Source organism: Anabrus simplex, chromosome 14, assembly GCF_040414725.1.
Source record: "Anabrus simplex isolate iqAnaSimp1 chromosome 14, ASM4041472v1, whole genome shotgun sequence".
Taxonomy (NCBI): Eukaryota; Metazoa; Arthropoda; class Insecta; order Orthoptera; family Tettigoniidae; genus Anabrus; species Anabrus simplex.
The window spans coordinates 85,116,181-85,131,934 of NC_090278.1; positions in this window are offsets into that span (position 1 = coordinate 85,116,181).

Below are 15,754 nucleotides of genomic sequence, written 5' to 3' on the forward strand. Positions count from 1 at the left end.
GGATCGGGTACATATTCTGTCCAAACAGATAATACCCATGTTCATAGCAAAGTCTTCGCGGGGCACGATGGTGGCAAACCACATCACATTAACTTATTTTTGAAGATATTGTTTAACCTGTCCTGTAATATATACTCGCTTGTCCCTTGTTCATATTGTTTGAGAGATTGGGGGACGGATTTAAGAGGATCGTCGGATTATTGCGTGCTGAATGTGAGGAAAGTCTTTGGATGTGGCGGAGAGGGGAGGGACAAGGTAAGAGAACATTGTGTGTGTTCAACCCTTGTCCCGTCTCTCTGCGGGGGGTGGGTGTAAAGTGACAAGAGTGGAGGCATGATTTTTTGCATTAATTTATGTTCGATTTCGTGAAAAGGAAGCTATTTTTCGCGTTAATTCGAGAAATAGGGCTCATCGCTTTAATTTCGCTTGAATCATGTAGATTATTTCAGTAGGATGGATCCCTTTTGCGGTGCTCACAAGTAACCGATCTTGACAAATGAGCATTAAAAACAAGAGAATAGACAATATAGCAGTGACAAATTGCACTCTCATGTCATAAATGTCGATAATTTCTTTAAAAAATGAGTTAAAATAATTGTATGAAGTGTGCGATTTGCAAATACTGTTGCCGTAGGAAAATATGCGCCATCGTTGCTGTTCACTTCACATTTTAGCCGCTGGGACGCCTGTTTTATGTCGTTATAATAAGCTGTAATTATCAATTAAGAAAATGACAGTAAAACCAAATATTACTTCCGAAACATTCCTTCCGTTCAAATGGATACCGCAAATATTAAAAAAAAAAAAAAAAAAAAAAAAAATATCAAAGATCACATCAAGTGGTGATTAAGACTGTGTAATATTGTAGTGATTTGTGTATTCCTTAGTTTACCAGGGGGCTATTCCACCACCTACTTCATGAACATGCGAGATTCCTCTGACGTGTCCCCTAGTCATTTCCTAAAAACATGAATAAAAAGTTTAATTCGTGAGATTTGTGAATTATGTATGTGAAAGATTTGATAAATAAAGAGAAGCAATATTGGTAATGATTCATTATTCCTTATGCAATCTAATATAGCCCTAATCAAGATTACACAACATACCCTTTCACCCTATTTGGCCATAGGTTTTACCTTATAAAGGCATACCATTAAGGGATTTTATAGAATATTAATACGAGGAGATATTTTTGCTGAAATGAGAAATCCTTATCCTGTCTTCTGTTTCCCTTTACTCACGTGTTATGTGATCGATATTTTTCATGAATTTCGCTGCATTTTCCCACTTATCGCAAAATAAGTAAATTTCGCTTTGACGCTGTAATTCGCGAAAACATCACTAATTTCTTAACCAGAATTATATGATTCGTTAAGATATTTCAGAATCGCTTCAAAATATCTTTCGTCGCGTTTATCGTTAATGCTAAAAAAAGTATGCCTCTAGACATGAGTCTTCGGATGCATTTCCTGACAACAGTCAACATGTAAGTTAGCAGTCCGTACGATGCAGGCATTCAAGAAAGACTTGCCGGCAAAATCCCGGCCCCTGGTTTTTATTCGTTGTGCTGGGAGAGAAGCTATCTGACGGTGAGATAGCGGCCTCGGTCCAGAAATCGTGAGTATAGAGGACGCCTTGCACTGACGACGCATTCACACCGTAATTTGTAAATCTTCGCACTGAGCTGCGGACGCTTTGTTGAGTTAGTATTGTTGTGGTGTGGGAAATCGTGTACCAGTGTGGCCACCATGATGGGAAGAGGAGGGCAATGATTCATGCATCACCGAAGTCTGCTACTAGCTGTAGTATCCCGCCGGGACAGTCATATTGCATGTGGAAAGTTATGTAACTCAGTAGCTATTTTCCGCCAATATTCAGGCAGGCTGTTTTATTGGAGACGCTGCAGTAATCCCATCTGTCAGAGGTGAGTGGCAGCAGAAGAGACAAATCACATCACAACAAACAATGGTCAGTGTAGTGTAGTGTTATTGTTGATCAGTTTTATGGCCTTTCGATATTGTAGGCACTCACATTTAGTTTTTTTTTCTAGTGGCTTTACGTCGCACCGTCACAGGTCTTATGGCGACGATGGGCTAGGAAAGGCCTAGGAGTTGGAAGGAAGCGGCCGTAGTCTTAATTAAGGTACAGCCTTAATGGGAAAACACGGAAAACCATCTTCAAGGCTGCCGACAGTGGGATTCGAACCCACTATCTCCCGCATGTAAGCTCACAGCAGCGCACCCCTGACCGCCTGGTTCTTTCAGTTTTCTTCCTTTTTTCATGACTCTGTCTTTTCTTATTCTTCAAACTATCGATCCTTTACGATTTTTTCTTGTTTTTATAACCATCTTCACAATTTGTTGGCGGTATGGGCCGATGACTACGCGGTATTACACCTTAAGAGAATCGCCATTTAACACGACTGAATAATATTTCCAGGTCGGCAATACTCGGCGTTGATATGGACTAATCTACAACATTCTAAATTCATGAATTCAATTATCATAGTCGGTACGGTAAAACTATATTGACATAAATTTTAAAATTGAAATTTAGTCGCCTTCCCCTAAACTACCTCCTCATCCAGCGTGAAGAAAATTATTTATAGCCTAAGCTGTAGCTCCTTATTCTCTGACTTTACATACCGATTTTCAACTAAATTATGTTCACCCATTTTCTCGTGGCTCGGCATTGTGCGGACTTAGCAACAAAAATCGAAATTCTTGAATATCTGTTATCATGGCCGGTACGGTAAAAATGTATGACATAAATTATCGGAAATTTATTTCTATACAACTTTAGTTATGTGGTATTTATCAATACGACAGCTATGACAGATATTTGAGAATTAAATTTTAGGCTTCTCCCATTTGGATCAGCGTAAATAAATTTATAGCCTGGATTGTAGTACCTCATTCCCTGATTTTACATACCGATTTTACATACCGATTTTCATTTCAGCCATTTTCTCGTGATGCGCGAACAATACAGACAGGCAGACAGAGATGACGGAGAATTAGAAAGTGCATTTCATCGATACTGTGAACACGACATTTTTAAATTATGAGCAATGTACAGACAAAACTTGGAGATTGTTGACGTGTGTTTCCATGTGTGCGGTTGGAGATAGATGTGGGTGGTGCGGAGAGTAGAGTAAAATATATGGTGCGGCCGAGGGCGAAAGAAAGAAGGAAGGATGGTTGTATGAAGGAGAAGGAGGAGGAGGTTATTGATAAGGCTTGTGAGCGAAAATTGATTGCCCTGAGACTACGTGACTAGGATGGGTAAAACCGTGTGGGCAAATTCCCAAGTCTAGTTGGTGGTGGCGTGACTACCTCTCAGTGGTGTGTGTGGAAAGAGAGCAATCTTTCGGTCACTTGCGCAGTGAATTATGACCGATCGCGGGGTAAGAAAACTTTCACACGGTGTCTTATAAATGTAGTTTAAAAATTCAGACGACTTGACGCGAGTGTCTCTTAAAAAAAAAAAAAAAAAAGATAAAGAAAGTTATTGTGTTTCGTAAATGAATGGAACATTCTAACTCGTTTAAAGTTAGCCCCTATATTAGCGAAATTCGAAATAATAGGTCTACGCTACATAGAATTTGGATGAACAAGAAACCACAGGAAATTTGTCAAGTCGCAGAAATCATCACACGTCAACAATCTCTAAGTTTTGTCTGTACATTGCTCATAATTTAAAAATGTCGTGTTCACAGTAACGATGAAATGCACTTTCTAATTCTCCGTCATCTCTGTCTGTATGTAGGCTATGTATGTATGTATGTATGCACATCACGAGAAAATGACTCACTATAATTTAATGAAAATCGGTATGTAAAGTCAGGCAATGAGGCACTACAACCCAGGCTATAATCAGGCGATTAAAATTCTACGAACACCTACACAGACTAGATAACAACAGGCTGACGAAGAAACTTCTAAACCCTGCAGTATTCCTGAAAAAAGCGCTGCAATTTGCTACTGGAAAGAATGGAAGATCTACAATAAATTGACATTACCGAGGAAACAATAGAAGATAGAACATAATTTAGAAGCTTAGTAAGCAAACACAGAAACCTAAAAGAACAAACACGTGTGGACAGAACAAGGCAGAAATGCGCCCAGTGAGTGAGAGAGTGAATGACTTAATGAAGAAAAAAAAAAAAAATGAAATAGCGTATGGCTTTTAGTGCCGCGAATGTCCGAGGATAAGTTAGACTCGCCAGATACAAGATATGAAGATATACATCCCTCAAAGTAATCGCTGATTTAGTACACCATTCTATAGCTGTAAATATTGCCTATTGGACAATCAAATGATCATAAATGTCTTGCATCATCACCACCATCGCTACCTCTCGGTCATGGCCATCCATCAACGGCTGCTAATTTGAGATGACCGGCAGCCATAAGACATAGCCTGTTTGGTTGCTAGGTAACATTGTCTGACCATCCATCCATACCTTACATCACAGCCTGTTCGGTTGCTAGGTAACATTGTCTGGTCATCCATCCATACCTTACATGAGCTCCTTTTGTGAAGTAACCACAGCTAACTCGTCTTCTTACTGTCCCTTTTATTGATCGTCTCCTTCCCATTTCTCTCATTATTTCCGCAATCGTGTACGTCTTTCTCATACATTCACACCAAGGAATGCTCTGTTTTATCTGATCAGGATATATGTATATATATTTCTTTTCCGGAATGAAGAGCAGTGCTTCGAAGATCTAAGTTAAAGGCTGACATAATTTAGCGGGACATCTGTGGGAACCATTGCGTATAAAAGATAGTCCCTATAGAGTCGCAGTGGTTAGCTCTAGGCGTAATAAAGCCACTCTGTTTTGTTTTGGTGGCATTGGTAGAGGAGGAGGAGGAGGAATTCCACTCTCTAGCTATTGTCCATTTAACATGCTGGCCGTCCTAATTCCATTGAAGATTCACTATGAATTACTGGCGTGTTTCAGCTTTGGTCCATTGTTGTAATAGGACACAATTAATGGGTTTGTTGGCTTTGTTTCGTTCTGTCACCATTTACAGCTATTTGGGGATTTGTAAGTAGAACTGTTTGGTGATATGTGAGGACATAATTTATACATCTGTGATAGGCCGGGGAGTTTTTCTGAGGGAGGGTGTATTGGGCAGTGCGCGAGACTAGGAAGAAGCCAGCTTTGATGACTCTCCCTTTACGAGAACCTTAGCATTGGAGTCGGCGTGTATGTAGCCTACATTTGGTGGCATTTTTACGTTTTACGTATAGAGATAAGTGTGCTCAGACATGTAATTCCATTAACAACAGATCCTCTAAAACCCTTTGCCCACGATATTCGGTCAAGTATACCTCGTGTCGGTAGATTTACTGGCACTTAAAAGAACTCCTTTCGGCACCTTGGCGTCTCCGAAAACCGTAAAAGTAGTTTGTGAGACGTAAAGCAAATATCATTATTAAGTAATTTTATGTTTTAATGAAATATTTGAAAACCAATTGAGCTGTTTTAATTTGAAACGATTAGAATTGTCCACAGTTAAATGTAGTTGCGGTCTTGCTTGTGAACATAAATTAACCATTTGTTTGTTAGTCTATTGAGTTCGGTTTTTTAGGCAGTAGTAGAATGCAAAATTTATTGAAGCCGGTAACACGTCTAGTCTACCCTACACAACGGTTAAGTTGAGAGTATTGCATACACTTTAGGGGTGCGTCCCATCAGAATTTGTTACTCTTGCTACATAACGACAGGACGGGCTGTACGACACTTCTTAACAGGCAAATTAGTTTTGCATTTTAGCCTATTACTGTATAAAAACTGGGAGTCTAATTTTTTATTAGTTGCGGATAAGCCTATTTAGGAGTTCCCGAAGTACTTAGAGACGTTTGTTTTCGTTCCTTTGTGCCCGTATTTCTTTCATCGTTTTGCTTTGAGCTTCGTTTCTCTCTTTGGTCCAAGTTGGTCCAAGAGTTTTCTTCCGTTTGCCCTGTTAGTTTGGCATTTGAAATTTTGGGATCTAAATATCTCCCTGGTTTGGATTTCTTCTTGTGAGATTCCGAGCAATTTGTCATTTTTTAAAAGAATTTAACCTTTGGATGTCAGTGTATTTTTTTAAACTTTGGTTTACTCATGTTTCGACAGGACTGGACAATTCATTTCATGGGTCTGTCAGGGTTCATTATTTCGATGTGTTTTGAGGGCACTGTAAATATCTGTGTATTGTTTGTGGCTTTGCGTTGTTCACCTGTGAGCTTCGGGCGTAAGATTTTCTCTATGGTTGTGCTTCCTTTTTTAAATCAGCCTTTTCTAAATCTGCTTTACTCTTCCGAATTAGTGTTTCCGGTTCATGCGCATTTTGCTTTTCTATAGCTCGTACCATGTAAGGAGTGAACACCCCCCCCCCCCCTTTAGACACTCATAATTCCTCGTGAGTAAAGAGTATTACAAAAGAAAGAAAATCGATGGGGCATGTTTTACCCCGAGTTATTAAAATAACTACTTAACATTCTGTATTTAATAAATACATTTGAAGGGTGGTAACAGCCATCGCTTTGTTTTCTTCCTTCATTTTCCTTCTGAGTTGCTCTGGTACATGCATCACGTAATCCGTTACGCTGTGACTCGCCGGCAGCTTGTCACTGTTGCAGAGAAGTCGTCTGTTTGTGTGTGTGGTTCTAATATTCACGTACTGTACAGCAGTTATTGACGATTTTGATGCTGTGATGTTCAAATATACTTCACGACATGGCATACTGATACAGAAATTCGCTTTGATTTTTATCTGTGCTTGGTTTTGCTTATTAAGCGCATTTTATTTGTGCCACACCTTTACCACTTTTTTCACAAGCGCATTTAATTGTTGCCATTCTTTCCGTGGCGCGATATGACGGTACTGTAATACCCGGATCGAGCTCGATAGCTGCAGTCGCTTAATTGCGGCCAGTATCCAGTATTCGGGAGATAGTAGGTTCGAACCCCACTGTCGGCAGCCCTGAAGTCCGTGGTTTCCCATTTTCACACCAGGCAAATGCTGGGGATGTACCTTAATTAAGGCCACGGCCGCTTCCTTCCCACTCCTAGCCCCTTCCCGTCCCATCGTCGCAATAAGACCTATCTGTGTCGGTGCGTCGTAAAGCAACTAGCAAAAAAAAAAAAAAAAAAAAGTAATACCCGGCGTTGACTGGAAAAAGGTATTAAAGGCAATTAACTGCGTCTCCCACCCCGGGCCTATAAAAAATCCTTTGTCTATTTTCTTGCGGTTTCCCTTCAACTTCAATAGTGAGGTTTTGTATGTGCGGTAGTTTATCCATGTTGCTGTAGAAACATCAATAAGCCTCTCCCCACCCCGTTACAACCCCTGTATCTCAGATTTGAACAAAAACATTGCATCTTTGTTTCTTCCTTCCTTTATTTTGTACTCAAGTACTGAGTTTCACCAATATATATATATATGTTGTTGATGTTGTTGAGCAGAGCCGTTTGATATGGCAACAGTGTTGTCATCAGAGCAATACTGTTTTCTTAACATGGAATAAACTATATATATTTTGGGTGAGTCGATATGCAGTTTCGATTTTTTTTTTTCATTTAATTCTTTGGCTATTGTTTCAATCCCATTGCTGAATTCGTTCATCGAGGTATTAAGAAGACTGCTGCCTTGTGCGCTGTGAATTTACTCGTTGACATCCCATAAAGGAGGCGTTAACCAACACTCGTGCATTCTCGACTGACTTGGCAGTCTCAAACTAATTACGGGGAGCTGTTCAGCCTTGCCAGTAATCAATTAATCTACAGCAAAACTTGGTTATAGCGACATCGGTTTCAGGGTATTCTGTGTGGTACCAGCGCATTTCTCACAAGGAAACTGTTTTTCGGCCTTTCATTATACGACAAATATGTTTCTACCTCGTATATACATTCACTTTAAACCCCAGTTTGGATTATGATTTTCAGTGTACCAAAGTAGTTTTATATCAGTCACTACTGATCTGCATTTAGGGCAGTCGCCCAGGTGGCAGATTCCCTGTCTGTTGTTTTCTTAGCCTTTTCTTAAATGATTGCAAAGAAACTGGAAATTTATTGATTATCTCCCTTGGTAAGTTATTCAATCCCTAACTCCCCTTCCTATAAAATAATATTTGGCCCAATTTTTCATCTTGAATTCCAACTTTACCTTCATATTGTGATGTTGCCTACTTTTAAAGACACCACTGAAACCTATTCGTGTACAAATGTCATTTCACTCCATCTCTCCACCGACAGCTTGGAATATACCACTTAGTCGAACAGCTCGTCTCCTTTCTCCGAAGTCTTTCCAGCCCAAACTTTTGCAACATTGCTGTAACGCTACTCTTTTGTCGGAAATCACGCAGAACAAATCGAGTTGTTTTTCTTTCGATTTTTGTTTTCAGTTCTTGAATAAGTAATCCTGGTTAGGGTCCCATACGCTGGAACCATACGCTAGTTGGTGTCTTTTTCAAGATCTGTATTTTTATCTGGAGAATTATGAAGCTTAAGTTGTTGCCGTTGGCAGTGGTGATAATTTCCCATTAGTTACAGTACAACGGAGGCACATACGGACGATGTTGTAAGTGAAGTGAAATGAAGAATAAGCACCACAGTGGCAGTCTGAATTTTCTGTCCCAATAACGAACGCGTGATGCTTTAGAAGCCGTCATAGCTGTGAACATGTTCTACGAATCTTGGGCAGGCTGCAGTGAAATTGTGAAGCAGATTATGAACATAGAACGTACTGTAATTTAGAAAGTGTGTGTTAGGCATGCCTGAAAGGACAAGACAGAAGTTACTCATTGTTATTCCTAAACGAAGAAGCTTGGTTAAAGAGCACACTTTCTTATTAAACTAGTTTGGCACTTGTCACGTTTAAAAGTTAAAAAAAAAGTTACAATATAAAATAAGTTTTTGTTTTACCTACCTCTGCCAGTCGATCAATCACCACTGATCTGCATTTAAGGCGTCGCCCAGGTGGCAGCTTCTCTATCAGTTGTTTACCTAGTCTTTTCTTAAACGATTTAAAATAAGTTCGAAATTTATCGATCATCTCCCTTGAATTAATTCTCAATTCCTCTTCCCATAAGGAATATTTGTCCCAATTTATCTGAATTCCAACTTTATTTTTATACTACGGTCCTCCGTACCTTTAAAACCCCCATTCCAGCTTATTTGTCTGTCAATATCATTCCACGCCCTCCCTCCACTGGCAGCTCGGAACATACCACATAGTCGAACAGCTCGTCTCCTTACTCCACAAGTCTTCCCAGCCTAAAGTCTGCTGTTTTTCTTTGGATCTTTGAATCGGGTTAATCCTGGTTAGGGTCCCAAACACTAGAACCGAACTCTAATTATGATCTCACCACTGACTTACACCCGCTCTCTTTTTGATCCTTACTTCTTCTCATGTCTGACTATCGTGATCTCGTGTTTACTTTATTATTCAGTAGAGTTCACCGAATGTATGTCATTCGCCACCAGTGGCAATCGCTCCCAGTCCATTCATTAGCTGAGAGGGAGATTTATTAAAAGAAATATTAAATCGTTCGTCCTCGAAAGAGAGTGACCATTCGGATCCGGAATACCATCAGGTTACAATTTCAGTAGAATTTAAAAGCATTAAAAAAATGCGAATTTATAATTGTTGATGCTGTTATATTCTTTTCACCATTGGGGGGGGGGGTAATCACATTCTCAGGTATAAATGGTAATGAATGATTTATAGTGTGTCCCTCAGTATCTGTATTACAGGTACTATTTTTTTTCTATTTCGCAGAATGGAACTTTGGGCCGATGTCTGACTAGGCAGGGTGTCTCTTGCTCCGAATAACACACCTGTGACAATCCACTTGACATGCGCGTGACTCCCTCCCCTGAGAATATGACCGCTGGAGTAACCACGGGAAGTTCCACAGGACTACCCCTTTCACTCCAAAAATTGCACTTGCCTACTAGTTCCACTTCCTGTCATTTTCACCCCGAGTGTCATACTGTTCTAGTCGTAATTATTTAATGCATTCTAGTTATGCTTGATGTGGAAGTTACAACGAACAGTCACGGAACACATTTGATGGACTCGCAGAGTTAATGTAACGCTTTCTGCGTATGCAGCTGGCCTTCCCAACACTGTTGGATTTAAATAGTAAAGAGAGGTGGTGGGCAAAACCCTCAGGAACACTCTTTAATGAAAGCGGCCTCTTCTGGGGGCGATTGTCACACATTTTAAGCTGGGAGCGATTGACACTAGCGACAATTGACAGGATACAGAGCTCACCACCAGTCGACCTTGTCTGCGGTCTTCTGCTTTCGCGATTGTCACTGGGCCTCATAACGATTTCAAGAGACCTGCAACCTTTATTTAATATTCTGTTAGTGTGATTACCCCTATATTAACACCCATGTACTTTCAGTGATTCTCATAAGGTACTTTCGCTCCATCAACACAGTAATTAAATCAGAGATGACTTTTCCTCACGCTATTATTATTATTAAACATGGAATTTACATAATGGACAAGTATATACAATATTATACTAAAGAAAAAACAAAAACCTGCAAAGAATACATGGTACTAGGTAGGGAACAATCACACATGGATATCTAAATTATTTATCCACTGCACTAGGGATACTGAGACATCAGCAAAGTATTTCCGGTCTCCAACATAAACACGCAGAGGGCATTCGTCTATTATATGATGAATGGTCTGGACCAATACACCACAATCACACGCTGGAGAGTCCCTGAAGCCCCACTGGTGAACTTTTCACCAAGTTTACATTGCATTTGTAATAAATGAACGCAGGCTACATTAATGCAACTTGGAACTTCGAGCAAGAGCGTACGATTTGCTTGCATGATCTAGGCGTAGATATGAGCGATTCAAGTTATGTTCAATATTAACCATCTTCCCAATGTACGAAAAATCCTGCAGATACTGCGAGACAGAAGTTCAGTCAAGGATGAAGCTGCCGCCCAAAGGAAAGGGCGTTGGACGACATCAAAAAGAGGTTAGGTTGTGACAAGTACATGGAACTGAAACGAACAGCCAATGAAAGAAGCCTTTAGAATATTGATTGATACTTTGTCGTTTAGCTAGCCTCCTCATGGGGGGAAGTTATACTCGTTTGTCATTGACCAAAAAGGGATTCTCGAAGGCCACCGGTCAGAGAAAGAATAACTTCACAAAGACAGGGAGTCATCTTTCTCCAAATTCCCTGTCCAGGTTCAAGTATATTACTCAGCATTAGATAGTGATGAAGCTGTTCTGTACCCCACAGAATTTCTACATTCACGTCCTTCCGGCTTGCCACCACACAAGCTGATTTTAAAGGTTACGTAATCTACACCCACCAAAATAGTGGACATTTTGAAGAACTGTTCGATTGAAGCTACTAACTGAATGAGTGAGGTTAAGAAGGAACAGATCCCACTCGCAGTAATTTTTGGTAAACTTTTAGAAAAAAGTTGGATGTATGTGACCATATACTGTAATATATTTTACCAAGTAGTATTTATATTCTTGCTCCTGGCTCCATGTTAAGTCAATGGAATTTTTTTCCTTTGTCTCAGTGGGTTTAGGAATGCGAAGAGTCTAATTTCTTTTTGCTAGTGGTTTTACGTCGCATCGACACAGCTCTTATGGCGACGATGGGACGGGAAAGGCCTAGGAGTTGGAAGGAAACGACCGTGGCCTTAAATAAGGTACAGCCCCAGCATTTGCCTGGTGTGAAAATGGGGAAACCACGGAAAACCATCTTCAGGGCTGCCGACAGTGGGATTCGAACCCACTATCTCCCGGATGCAAGCTCACAGCCGCGCGCCCCTAACCGCATGGCCAACTCGCCCGGTGTAATCTAATTTAGGAATTTACGATAGGTCTATTCACTCTTCGAAGGATCATCTCTCTTTCTCTACGGATGAATAGTTTATAAATAACTATTATCGTTCATTATAGTAATCCCTACCGTCAAGACAAACGAGTCGTCTACAGATATGTAAACCGGGCAAGTTGGCCGTGCGGTTAGAGGCGCGTGCATCCGGGAGATAGTGAGTTCGAATCCCACTGTCGGCAGCCCTGAAGATGGCTTTCCGTAGCTTCCCATTTTCACACCAGTCAGATGCTGGGGCTGTACCTTATTTAAGGCCACGGCTGCTTCCTTCCCACTCCTACCCCCCATTGTCGCCATAAGACCTATCTGTGTCGGCGCGACGTAAAGCAACTTGTAAAAAAAAAAAAAAAGAAAGAAAAAAAGAAAGATATCTGAATTATAATTGAACTGCAACATACCTTGGTTTCTCTATTTTTAAAGTCAGATGTTTGTACTTTATTAAAATGAGCTGGTCACCCTTTTTTGTAGTCATTAATTTCTTCATTTATTACTGTGTGAACACAAAGTAAAGGGGCTTTCTGTTTTTCCCTCTATGCTAATTTTATCATACTCTCCCTAGCGTTACAAAAGCACATTGGTTACAAACTGAGTTTAAGAAGGAAACCATTCCTGGAAAGTTTTCCTTTTAAAAATCACTCTGAACTTCAACTTTCAAGAGCACCATAGGAATTTGTTGATTCTTTTCCTTCTTTCCACTTTTTGATGCGACTGCATATGGGTATCTCATTTTAATTCGAACAAAAAGTGGAATCTTTTCCTTTTTAAGTCTCGCCCATTCAGTTGGCTTTGGCACAGGAGAAGCGGTCTTAATACCGACAATCCCTATGATTCGCTTAGATTTGCCTTTTAATTTCAAACGAGTTCAGTTCCCGCGAAGAGTCTGCTTTGGCACGACAATAAACAGAGCTCAGGGTCAGACAGCTTTGTGTGCCCTTTTCGCGTGTTAGGTTATATCAGAACAAAATCTTTTCGTATTCACTACTGGAGAAAAGAAGACTAATGTCGTATACAAGGAAATCTTGTAAGTCCTCTGTTAAAAGTAACCTGTCCCCTTATATTCATATCATCTCCCGTGCGAAGTTGGGGCGGGTAGCTAGTTAATAGTAGACTATATACGCGCTGTTGAATTCAATTCGCCGTTACATTGGAGATATTGAAATGTTTTTTTAGCGAGTCGTCAGGCTCTTGAATTCGAGCAACTAGTTTACGTCAAAAAGTTGTTCCTCTTTGGAACTTTAAAACGAAAATATCGTTCAGACATTAAAAAAAAAAAAGAACGAAAGAAGGAAGGAAATACTAGCATTTGGTTCTCTTCCCACTTGGAGTAAAGCGAAATTTAATGGGAAAGAAAAGTTCTACGCTTAACTTTGGTTGGCTCGTTCACACACGAGTGGTTGTACCTGATTGCTCTCAGACAGATTCTCCTCCTCTCTTGATGTTATCTCGAACTTGTTCCTGTATTCTGTTACCGACTGTTGGGGAAACTACCGTTCTCAAGCCGTAACACAACAGTAGGAAATCTTCATGCATGCTGATAGAATTACTCCAATATATATTTTATTCCATAGTGTCAATCATCACTGATCTGCATTTAGGGCAGTCGCCCAGGTGGCAGCATTTTTGTAACGCTACTCTTTTGACGGAAACCACCCAGAACAAATCGAGCTGCTTTCCTTGGGATTTTCCCCAGTTCTTGAGTCAAGTAATCCTGGTGAGGGTCCCATACTCACTTGAGTCTAGGGAATGTCGAAGGAGCAGCCATCATCGGCTTTGCTCGTGACTGCTCGAGAAACCTCGGCGTTTAGCACCTCCTACCTATCATGGCGATTTCGCGCCACGTGTGGAGCAGGAGAAGAAGAAGAAGCTTTGTTTTGCTGTCAGGCATTGTCGAGCGCGTGGAGCCGCTCCCACGTTTTAAAGTATGAATTTCTTTCATTCTTGAGCAATAGTACAAATAAAATCTGTCCCTCCAGACGCCGTACATGTTTGTATAACTTTAAAGCCTAGAGATTTAAGTACGGTACTTAACTATATTTTTAAAGCGTTTTCAAGTCCCTAAAAAATAATCAGGCGGCAAGATTGAACAAGGAACGTTACCGGTACGTGTTTAAAATTGATAAAGTAAATAATGATTTTTGCTTCTTTCTATTACAATAGTTGAATGTTAATACTGATAGTAATACTAATAAAACTCAATAAGGATTTCACTTTGTTCGAATCCTTGGCTGTGACCGTCATTTCAGAAGGTCCCGGATTTGTTTTCCATCCGGATCGAAGATTTTAATCACGCCTAATTACTTCTGGCTCATAGACTGGGTGTTAGTGTTTGTTCCACCACTTTTCTCTTAATATTCCGACAACACACTGAGCCTCCCTGTCACAGACGGCAGCCCGTCGGCCTCTCACCGCTGGAAAACGTGGTTCAAATCCCGGTCACCCCATGAGGGATTTGTGCTGGACAAAGCAGAGGCAGGACAGGTTTTTCTCCGGGTACTTACGCTTTTTTCCTGTCATCTTTCATTCCAGCAACACTCTCCATTCTCATTTCATAGTATCTATAAGTCATTAATAAATCACCTTGGGAGTGGCGATCCCATCGTACTAATAGCCTAAATATGCTTAATTCATTTCATCCTTGATCCGGTCAAGGAAAACAGAAGGTAGCTTTTTAAATTCAGACAACACACACTGCACTCCCAACCACCACAGAAACTGCAATAGTGATTACTAGACTTCGGATATTTAAGTGTTAAAAGGTCATTTTAGCTGCCTAAAAGACTGTCAAGTAGTTTCTAAAATACTTTTAGGCAGCTTCAATTGTACGTATTTTGATAGGCATTAAGTTAATTAAAATACCATACTTATTTTGCTAAATTGATAATCACTACTGATCTGCATTTAGAGCAGTCATCCAGGTGGCAGATTCCCTACCTGTTGATTTCCTAGCCTTTTCTTAAAGGATTGCAAAGAAATTGGAAATTTATTGAACATCTCCCTTGGTAAGTAATTCCAATCCCTAACTCCCCTTCCTATAAACAAATTTTTGCCCCAATTTGTCCTCTTGAATTCCAACTTTATCTTCATATTGTGATCTTCCCTACTTTTAAAGACAAGACACCACTCAAACTTATTCGTCTATTGATGTCCTCCCACGCCATCTCTCCCCTGACAGCTCGGGACATACCATTTAGTCGAGCAGCTCGTCCGTCTCCTTTCTCCCAAGTCTTCCCAGCTCAAATTTTGCAACATTCTTGCAACGCTACTCTTTTGTTGGAAATTGCCCAGAACAGATCGAGCTGTTTTTCTTTGGATTCTTGCCAGTTCTTGAATCAAGTAATCCTGTCGAGAGTCCCATACACTGGAACCATACTCTAGTTGCAGCCTTAACAGAGACTTCGTAGGCTGAATGGTCAGCGTAATGGCCTTCGGTTCAGAGGGCCCTGGGTTCGATTCCCGGCCGGGCTGGGGATTTTAACATTCACTGGTTAATTTCAATGGCCCAGGGACTGGGTGTTTGTGCTGTCCCCAACATCCCTGCAAATCACACATAACACTATCCTCCGCCATAACAACACGCAGTCACCTACACATGGCAGATGCCGCCCACGCACATCGGAGGGTCTGCCTTTCATGGGCTGCACTCGGCTAGAAATAGCAAACACGAAATTAAAAAAAACAGAGACTTATATGCCCTCTCCTTTTACATCCTTACAACAACCCCTAAATACCTTCATAACCAAGTGGAGAGATGGGTACCCTTTAGTTACAATCATATTTATGTGATTACCCTAATGAAGATCTTTCCTTAATTTAAGACCTAGGTATTTACAATGATCCCCAATGGGAACTTTCATCCCAACAACC